The sequence below is a fragment of the Argentina silus genome (assembly GCF_951799395.1).
Source record: "Argentina silus genome assembly, chromosome: 17".
Taxonomy (NCBI): Eukaryota; Metazoa; Chordata; class Actinopteri; order Argentiniformes; family Argentinidae; genus Argentina; species Argentina silus.
In genome coordinates this window covers 14,691,291-14,702,739 of record NC_139671.1, presented here as the reverse complement: position 1 = coordinate 14,702,739, position 11,449 = coordinate 14,691,291, and positions in this window count along the sequence as shown.

The window sequence follows — 11,449 nt, the reverse complement described above, 5'->3', positions numbered from 1 at the left end:
CTTGCTGTCATACTATGAAAAGATTCAAATTGAGAACACATTGAGACGTGTTTTAAACACAGGGGGGAATGAAGACATCCATCATTGTCCACATTAAAATGAGATTAGGGTTGACTCATCTACCGGGGTATGTTTCACAACAGTATACAAACCAAATTTTCCAATTGCTCGCTTTTACCTCTTTATCCAGGGAAACATAAGACCTTCACTACAAAACTGCTGTGCTATACACCCACGTCTGAAGACCTACACTTGGCTCAGCTCTGCACACTGTCTGAGCTAGTTTGTGTGTGTGTGTGTGTGTGTGTGTGTGTGTGTGCGTGTGTGTGTGTGTGTGTGTGTGTGTGCGTGTGTGCGTGTGTGTGTGTGTGTGTGTGCGTGTGTGCGTGTGTGCGTGTGCGTGCTTACCTTGCTGTGCTCTTCAATTATATATCACTGCGGAGAGGAGCCATAGGATAGAAACGATTTCTCTCTGAAAGGACTCCACTGAGGTGAATTATTTTATTTTTAACCTGCACAGTTTCTCCGAACTGCACCAACGCTCTGCGATGACCATGATAACAAGCTAACAACAACCACGTGCACCGGTGACACAGCAAGGTCCTCTCTCTCACCTCGGCAGAAACATATGGGGAAAGACCATGAGATCTCAATCACCATGACATCTCAATCACCATGAGATCTCAATCACCATGACATCTCAATCACCATGACATCTGAAACAAAAACTACCCAGAAGTCAGGACTGAGTATATTGTCAAACTCTACCATCATCTCATGTCTGAATAAAGATTGATATCAATCATATTCTACAGGTACTGTGTTGAATGTTAGCCTAGCTATGTCTGTGAGTTACAGTCAAACTACAGTCAAAGTTTCCCTCCGTTTCCAGCTGTGCGGGTGCAGAATCTGGAAGGCTGACAGTCTCTGAGAAAAGTGGCTTAACATCAGAAATGATGTTACAAAACAGTCCAAATCGATACACGTTTTGAAAATGTAGAAAATGTGTTTACTACAGAGATACCTAATGGTTCAAATTTCATCTGTGCCCACACCCCCAGCATGCAATTTGTTCTCCGTGTGGCAGATCAGAGGTTTTTGAATTGTTTGTCTAAGTGCAAAAGCATGAGTGCTTGATATAATTTGAGCAGATACATGATAAGATAATGAAGTGTAACTCATAATACAGTCGGGAAGAAAAAAAGATTAAAAGATAAAACATATTGAAAAGGCAAGGCCGAAACCACAATAAGCAGTTTGGGAAGCCTAATGAAGCCCTTCAATAACCAAAATGATAGATTACTTTGGACTTGTTTTACATTTCTGAAACCCCCAAACTTGCATCCTGTTTATCTACATGGTTACAATCCTGACAGTCATTAGGGAACGATTTGAACAAACGTCTTACTATTTTCATGGTGACGCACATACACACCACAGCTGTGGTGTGGTCTGCGGTGTGTGTGTGTTTGTATGTGCGTTGATGTCAGTAGATGTGGCTAAATGTGTCTGTACTGTATGTGTGTGTGTGTGTGTGTGCACGTGTGTGTGTGTGTGTGTGTGTGTGTGTGTGTGTGTGTGTGTACAGGAATGTGTAGAGAGGAAAACCTGCAGGGCATTTCTCATGGTCCCTAGATTAGCATTGCAATGACTGAGATGGGGGAGAGAGGGAGTAAACATGTCATACCTGAAATAGACCTGATACCTTTGTCTACCATTGTCTGAAATAGACCTGATACCTTTGTCTGAAATAGACATCATACCTTTGTCTCCCGCCTGGGAAGGGCTCAGGTTAAACTGTATCCAGATAAGATAAAACATGAATATAAATTAAAATACATAGACAAGTAAATTAGAAATGTTTGTGCATTACTAGCTTGTCCTGGAGAGTGGTTGCCACCCACAGTCCTCTCTCTGGCTTCAAATTCACACAGGTAACATGTCTGTACTGCAGGTAACCCCTCCTCTTCTGAATTGTTGGTTTTGGATAATCTCAAAACCAACAATTACTCTTCCCCTCTTCCCCTGTTGGAGGCCCTCCAATAAAGATGAATAGCATTTTGTTTTCTCTTCCAAAGAAATACATGTTTTAAGTTGTGAAATCTTGATCAATCGACAACATTAATTAGCAACAGTACGCCACAGATGTTAATCTCAAATAAATCTTCTAGCAGGTAATACAAAAACTTGCCTGTCTGTCAAAGTAAATCCTGAGGTTATTACAGTACTGACGTCTTCACAGTGCTGCCTTTGTTGTAGCCCAGGAGTTTACGCAATCTGCCAGAAATGCAACTCATGTTTAAGAGGAGAATTGGCCTCAGGCAGAGTCTTTGACAGTTTTAACTCTCACTTCTATCAAAATATGTCAGCTTTTTCCATAGCACAGCTCTGATGGCGAAACAACTCACGAGTCACCAGGCACCAATATGAAACATGATACAATAGCCAATAAAGGTTTGAACTCAACCCATAGCCTTATAATCTAAACCATAAATACAAACTGAACACACACTTGTTAAAATTCCCTTCCATTACAAAACGAGTGTCGATCCATCAACTACAGTATGGTGTCGATCAATGGAGTCCCTCTGGGAAACTCTTGTTTTTTTTTTTTTTTTACACACAATGGTTTTACACACAAAGGAAAAGCATGAGTATGTTACCTCCGCCATTGATAGATTGGGTGAATTCCCCTACCATGGGTAAACATGTTCTCTTCAGATTCAGAAATCACATCATTGCCCCTGAGATGAATAGTGCAACGACATCAAACGACTTCACAGCATAGCCTGGAACCTGACACCATTGATTGGGTTATTATAGTATGGCTACATCCCCTATTATGGGAGTGGAGGGCCAAGGCCATGAGTATGTGTCAGTGGAGACTGGTGGAGGCAGAAATCGGAGGATCGGCTCATTGTAATGCATGGGATGGAATGATTGGAACACGTGTTTGATACCATTCCTCATTCCGTTCCATGCATTACATTCCTCATTCTGCTCCATGCATTATAATGAGCCCATCCTCCGATTTCTACCTCCGCCAGCCTCCCCTGGTATGCAGTCATGGATCAGCAGCTGTCTAGTCATCCAGCCCCAGCCTGGTCTTCAGCCTTTCTCTGGCCACCATGGCAGCAGCTGAGAGGCCATTTTGGGAGTGATGCATTCAACAGCTGGTCCCGAGCCCAGGGCGAGACGGAGAGCGGGAGAAGGGGGAGAAGGGAAGAGGGGGAGAGAGATGAGAGAGGGAGCGTGGAGTAGGAGAGGAGAGGGGGAGAGTGGGAAGAGGGGCAGAGGAGGATGAGGTGGAAAGGGGGACAGAGGGAGAGGGGGAGAGGGGGAGGATGAGGTAGAGGTGGAAGAGAGGGGAAACTGTCTGTGGAAACACAGGACGTGGAGCATGTCTTGACTATAGGCACCCAGCCAAATGGGAAAACAATGTCTGAGAGGAAGGAACACACACACACACACACACACATACACACACACACACACACACACACACACACACAAACACACACACACACACACACACACACACACACAAACACACACACACACACACACACACACACACACACACACACACACACACACACACACACTCCCTACAGAGTCTTTCCATACATGACTACATAGCCATGCATCCCCCATCCGTCAACCTGCGTACAGGAGGCCCTGAGAATAGAGTGTGTGTAATTGCCCATGTGCTGCATTTTGTGGAAGAATGAGACAAAAGTTGGCCGGCTTTCACAGGGCCGTGCCGTTCCTGCCCAGGTGTGTGTGTGGACACAGCGAGACAATACACCACTTGTGGTTTTGATACATGAACCGGGCTCTTTTAAAAAGGAGTGTGAAAATGGTGACTGGTGGATGCAAATCCTTTTTTTCCATTTCTGGATGTTTACACAGGATCAGCCAGAGTGGTGTCAGGTAGTGGAAAAACCCGCCTGCCCGAGTGTTCATGGACACGGAACTGCCGTGGGAGGGAGGGAGAGAGAGAGAGAGAGAGAGAGAGAGAGAGACAGACAGAGGTGATTTCTGTGAACCAGCTTTGTTTAAAGGATCTCAAACCTCATAACTTCACTTCATTCCATCTCATTTAACTCTGTTAACCGCTCGTCTGAAGCTGTTTAAAGTAGCTTGTGTGAACTAGAGATGGGCAGTAGGCTACATGCAGTATTGGTCATCATGAAAGTGAGACGATGCCACAGAAAAGTGTGGCTGCTTAGAAGATGTTTTTAATGAAAATCATTGTGAGTGGTTCTACAGAAGCACACGGACGGGCACAATGGGGACAGCAACTGTATCACTGCCAGCTCTAAGAATATAATAGTGTGAGTGTGTGTGTGTGTGTGTGTGTGTGTGTGTGTGTGTGTGTGTGTGTGTGTGTGTGTGCGTGTGTGTGTGTGTGTGTGTGTGTGTGTGTTTGGTGAGTTGAGAGAGAGTGTGTGTATGCGAGGACGGTTATTCATATCTCAAAGCTCCAGCTTTTCATATTTCTATTCTCTCCTCTCTCCATGGTCTGCAGACCTCGGCCGCTCTCCAGACCATATTTATTTAATCAACTCACATATCACTCCACATATCATAATAACTCAGGGGATGGATACAGTAGTCCTTGGATTGAATTGTCAATATATATAACATTTTTATTTCAAAGGTTAGGCCTGCTAGAGCTGTGGTAAGACATCTATATTGACCTGTGACGGAGTGTGTGTGTGTGTGTGTGTGTGCGTGTGTATGTGCGCATGTGTGTGTGAGTGTGTGTGCGTGTGTATGTGCGCATGTGTGTGTGAGTGTGTGCGTGCATCGGTGTGTGCGCGCACATCTGTGTGTGTGTCTGTGTGTGTGTGTGTGTGTGTGCGCACATCTGTGTGTGTGCGTGTGTGCGCGCGCGCGTATGCGTCTGTGGCTGCAGGTGGGGTACAGTGCAGTAACAGCCTTCCCATAATAGTCGATGAACCCTTCAAAGGCTTAATCAAGGCCACTGGTGGAGACTCTGGAGACTCAGACCACATTAATGCTGGGAGTCTGGCGGTGGCCTCCAGGACCAGGCCTTATTAATCACTTGACTGTATGGCTTTAAAAGGAGGTATTCACTCACATGCTCCATATATCACACTGCTGCTCTGAAGAAGAGAGAAAGAAAAGAAGATTGTGCTAAGGGAGGGAGATCAGCCAAGCCAGCACCCACTAACTCAAGAAATCATACAACACATTTAATCAGTGAGCTAGATCATACTCTGCTATAAGCTCGTCTCCTTTAGGGTTTTAACCGTATGCAGGAATATGCCCTCTTTTGACTGCAAGGGGGAATTGCAATGACATGTCAGAGTGTCTCTCCTCCTCTCTCCCTCACCCTACTCAATGCAGACTACTTTGGTGTGACTGAAACATTGAAACTGTCGATCATTTTCTTGTTTTTGTCCTGAGAATTTCTTAGACCTTGAAGCTTAGCAATGGCTTTTTTGTGGTTGAACGCGTAGCCGTTGTTTAGTTTGGAAATGTACACACAAATATGAAGTCGGAAATGAGCCAGTCAGTGGAGACACTTGAAACGACACTCTACACATGAAACGAGTGCTTTACCAGCAGCTGTGCATCAATACTGTAACAGCCATGTCTGCTACCGAGGGCAACGACTTGCTTGCGTGAATGGCAGCACAAACTTCTTCAGCTAAACCCAAAGTTACAAGCAAATCCCCCCATTCCCCAAGCACAACTGCTAAGAAAAATCTTTAGAATACATGTAACCAACTTTTTTGCACGCAAAAGCCGTGGTTGCTTAGGTGGGCTTCTACCACTCTGCACTCACTGAGGAACATTTGCGGCTGACTCCCATGCAGAAGCTAGCCAATGAGTCACACACACGCTAGTTGTAGGTAACACACCATTTTTGAAAAGCCAATTCAGACAGCAGGGCAGGGTCTTGGCAGGTGAATGCACAGCGTCACAAACTGCCAATGCATCATCAGTAATGGGTCAGCATGGTTATTTTGTGATATTTTCAAGGGGAAAAAGCTATATACTGTATTACCCCTTTAAGGACCAATAGTTACTCTTTGCAGACCCCCTCCCCCCCATGAGATACACAGATATTTGAGCAACAATGTAAAGTACTACTATTTTTGTTATCCTCAAAAGGGAAGAATGAGTCAGGACTTTAATCCCCACGTAATGAGTGGAATTAATGCACACGTTTGATACCATTTCTCATTCCATTCCATGCATTACAATGAACCCAACCTTCTATGGTACCTCCACCAGCCTCACCTGATATATGAATCTTCCATTCAGACACCAGCCCTGTGGTTAGCCTGTTTTAAAAGAACAGCACCTTCACATCCTTTTTTGACACACAATCCACCCCTGCGGCCCAGAGGTACTTCTATGAATATTTCATTGAGTCAAATGGATATCATCTCTGACTGAGTGGTCCTGGCACAGACTGGCATGCCACAGGTGGGTCATTAGAGTGTGACTGTCTGGTTTCCCCAGCACACTACAGGACTACATTATCTCATTGGGCTGAAGCGTAGGACCCGGCCACACTAGTCCATCAGAAAATAGATTCAAATGTATAGGTAGGATGTCAGTATCTGAATTTGAGCGTGACATGTGAAACAACCCAGCAACTCAACAACACATTCTCGTTTCTAATTGTCCAATCAGACGAATGGACTGTGAAAAGTCCTCCAAACGTTTCTGTCCCTTCCCCAAAGAAATGACAAACGGACATGTGCAGTACAGACCCTCCGTTGTCCATCAACGGATAACTCCCATAGAGTAACCATTGGCTCAATCCGTAATTAACAGATACAACGGACTAGTGTAGCCAGGGCTTTAAAGCCTAGTTGGTCCACACACTGGTCTGGCTATTCTAGTGTGACTGACACACCAGCATTGGTTCACCCTTACACTTCAACCCTCTTTGATCTCCTCTACCCTTGTAGAAAGCCATCCAAGTCACGGCACTAATGTAACTGAATGGGTTCAAACCCGTACGCCTCTGCTACACTAACTAACAGTACTGTACCCGCGTATCAGATGAATTCCATGTACACTGCAGCACTGTCGGAACAGGAACAAACTATTTGCAGTACAGTACAGGCTGTTTCACATAAACCATGCATGAAGGACTTCACTTTTACACAGATATTTTATGAAAGGAGAATGCACAAGGAAGGGAAATACGAGACTGTATTTCATAAAGGCTGTGTAATACTAGCTCAGGATTAACAAGGGGGAACATTAGACTTGGTAAACTGTAGTCAGGATCCTGTATGCCCTCGCTGAGAGATGTTACAAAGCATAGCGGCCATTATTTGGATATGAGGAGCAAATTGGCCATGGCTGCTTGCGGCTCTGTGTCTGTAAAGAGCCACTTCAACTACGGCAACAAAAGAGAGGGAGTTTTATTTACCTCAAACCACATTCCCTCCTGCCATTTCAAAATAATCATTATCTCAGAAAATTCTTCATCTCATCACCACATTAGGTAGGGAAGAAATTCATATATAAGTGATATTCCATTGTCCTGTGTGATGATTATGGTTCTGCTTATTTTTCTGGAGCAGGAAGTCATGTCTATCCACAGTAATAAAACCCTCGTCACCCACCGGTCTGGTGAAAACATTTCCCAAGTAAATACAGTGGCACCGCAATGTGTGTCTGCTGCTGCCTATGACCGTGGTACCATGATGCCGCCTGTCAAAGTCGTTGCCTACTGCGTTATCCACGGCGTCACTATGGCACCGCGGTTGATTCAAATCCCATTCAGCGGCTGTGACAGTTTGTGGCATTGCGGATCACAACTGCCAAGGGTGTGGCGAACGTGCCAGTCCACTACTGTTGGAGGAGAAGAGGGGGCTAATCTAGCACATACCTCATGTAGAGGAAGCAGACCTAAGCTGGGCCATGTTTCAGATCTGGGTTTGGGGGTAGGACATGTGTGTGTGTGTGTGTGTGTGTGTGTGTATAAGGGGGTTATAGGGTGGTGGTGGTGGGGGGGGGGGGGGGGGGCGTGGAGGGAATCAGGAGTGTTTTCTTTTTCAGTAGCGTGCCCCGAACAAGTTTACGTTGTACCCATGCCATACGCGCAGGCCAGGAAACAAGCTTTATTAATACAGTTAAGAGCACGTCAGAGACGGTGACTTATGGGCTACGTGAGCGAATGTGAAGGTGCATTGTCGGCGACTTTTTAACAAATAAAAAAAAAGGGACACGGAAAGAAAAACATTCTCTGGGGGCCCCTTGGTGCAGGAGACCAATTGGCTGCTCCCGGTCTGTCAGAAGGCAGTGGTCGTCCTGGACACATTCTGCTCTGTGTTCCAGGTGTTGCCTTTTAATTGGCAATTCCGCGAGCCATAAAGCATTTCAGTTACTTTCACTTGTAAAGTGCTTTCATGCCGCCTCCAAATGATGTAATTATCCAGCTATCCCTGGCGGCGGGAGGAGGGAGGCAGGCAGGAGGCGCAGGCTTGACCCTCTGTTGGAGGAGAGGAGAGCGGTTTGTCGGTCATTTCTTTCGGAGACTGTAGGCTCCCAGCGAGAGGCCTGTCGGGGGTTTCCTGGAATATGTTTTCATTTAGGAATCAAAACACTATAAAGAGTGGTAGTCGTTTGCACAATAAACGTACACTTTAATTTAATTTTGAGCCCCTGCACTGCGGTCTGTGTGTGTCATGTTTAAGACAGAGGGGGAATTTGAAAAGTTGGGGTTTGGAATTTCCTTTGATGTGTGAAGAGGGCAGTTTGTTCCGAGCTTGTTCAGCAGTGATAGCAGACGCGTTTGTTTATCCAACTTTAAACCTTTGTTGATTTCCAATGAATCTAGAACAAACCATTTTATTTGTATTTATAAACCTTGTAAAGAATAATTAACTGCAGCTACTTGTCATATAAGGACGGAGGCACCAGGTTTGTTTACCACTTCACAACATTGCAACCTGCCATATCTAATCCAAGTGAGTTTAAAGGCACCTTTTCTCACCCGCTCAAAAAGAGATTTCAGAAAGGAAACCAGGCTCCAATTACAAATATGCTAATAACTTGAGTAAAAATGTACTGATATGTTATTATTTAGGGGGAAGGAGAGCGACATTTTAAAAGCTATTTTCCTGTTTACGTAGTTTGGAATTTCCCTGAAGACTCATGGAGGTCATGACCCCAGCCAAGTGTTAGTAAACTGGAAGTGTGGAGACGTGTAATACTAGCCTAAGTCATTTGGCTTGGAGAGATCAGATGAATCATCTGAGGATTGCCAAACTCAAGTACAAGTTCAAGCTGTCAAGCTGACATGGATTTAGCATTCAACATAAACTGTGGCCTACATTTTATCAACAAAACAGTTACAACTTAAAACATGGGAGGTGTTTAAACTCCGAAACTCCGAAACTCAAATTCAACCTTGTTACTCAGAAACTCATTAAAAAAGTCAGTCAGAAAAATATTTTACAGGCTACCTGGCTCTGTTTTATCAGACCTCCCTGGTGCCTGTCAGAATTCCAGCAGCAGCAACATCGCCAAAGAACACAAAAACAAGCTGTTTGCTATCACTGGGTTCCCATGGGAACGGCCCACATTGCGGCACACACACACACACATACAGAAACCCCCTTCTTCCCCAGAACAGACTTCAGAGCCCGGGCTATCAGTGCTAGCGATTAGCCAGCCACGTTTGTGAAAGAGCCACATGGGGAAAAGGGATCAAGATTCCTGAGATGTTGGGCCCACGAAGCTCATTCACACACACTTCCTCTCCTTAATAGAGACCACACATTCCCAGAGGCACCGTGTGCCATACTGGCACTTCAAAGCAGACGCAGCAGCGGTGGGAAGAGTAAACAAAGAGAAAAATATAATAAAATGCCCCAGAAAAATAACAACACAGTCTCCTAATTAAATCATGTGGCTACACGTACGCATTCTCAATTGCGTGCCCTTATTGGTTGACACATAAAAAAGAAGAAATTTTTGGACGATACGTCAACAACTTAAAATACACTACATGAGGGTATGTGAATTTGACTTACGTAAGAAGTTATTCTTTATTAACTTCGAATTGGGGGGGGGGTTAGGCAGTATTAGGCTTTAACTTTGAGTGGTTAAGGTTTGGTTAAGTTGTTTGGGGAAGGCATTAGCAAACATTAGCATTAGCAAGAATAATTAGAAAATATTCTAACCAAGGATCTGCGGGTTGCAATGCACGTGGTTACCACCCACCAGCCTCCTTAAACAATGTTCTGCTTTCTGTACTCACCTGCCAGTGTACTGTACCTATATGCGTTAAACAGGACAAGTAATTGGGAAAGCATACTATCGTGTATAGGCACATGATTTCAGTAGGACACCAGTCTTACAAATGAATGCCAACTACGTGCTAACAGCACAGTTGTGCTACCGGCACAGTTATGCTAGTGTGTGATGGTAAAGTACTGAATGCAAAGAGGAGGTGGAGCAGATCATGTATTTTTAAAGGAGCCACTCTGTGTTTCTTAATTGGCTTGTTTTGTTGAGTTAGGAAGGAAGAATTAACACTGTTTCTCTCACACCTCTGCCACTTCTCCTCAGGTGGCGCAGCTATGGGAATCATCTACAATAAGGCCAAGTCCCATTAAAAAAAACAAAAAAAAACATCAGCTCCGTCATTTTCCCCCTGGGCCTTTGACAGCAAAACACCTCCGATCTCTCTAAGAGCCAAATAAATAAAAAATAAAAAAAAAAAACTTTGCACAGAGAGAAAAACAGCCAGTGAGCAGTAAGTGAGTAATAAATCTGTCTCCGTTGCCCGCGGGTGGGTGGGTGGGTGGGTGAGGGGCTGGGGTGGGGGGAGGGGGTGTAACGGTGTGAATGCGCTCTGTGTCTTCATGTCCGTACCCTCCAGCTCTCGTCTGCCCGGGTTGCTCTTTGCCCCTGCAGCATGTCTGAACCCTGACCCCTATAACTCCTCTTTTGTTCACAGTGATTCCCCTGAAACCCCCCCGCCCCCCCCCCCCCCCCTACCCGCCATCCTCCACCCACCACCCACCACCCCCCACCAATGCCCTTTGACCCCTCCAGCGCCTCTGCCTCTCTGAGAACTGTGCCCTCGCATTCCTGTAAGACACCCCGGCCCTGAAACAGAAACACGACCCCGGCCCAACGGTGAGCTCATCGCATCGCCAGGCGTGGACTTAAAGGATACAACAACAGCAAAAAGAAAAAAAAATGGAAAGAGAGACAGAAGGAGAGAAGAGAAGACAACCGTAGGACAGGCTGAAACTGGTTGGTTGTGTGTGTCACCCCAGGGTGCTCAGGGGTTAAGTTACACTCGACAAGAAGAGGAAGAAGAGACTGCTAGGGCCCGGTATCCTGCTCTCTCACTCTCTCACTCTCTCTCTCTCTCTCTCTCTCTCTCTCTCTCTCTTTCATTCTCACCGCTCTGCTCCGACTGGTGCCTGGAGTT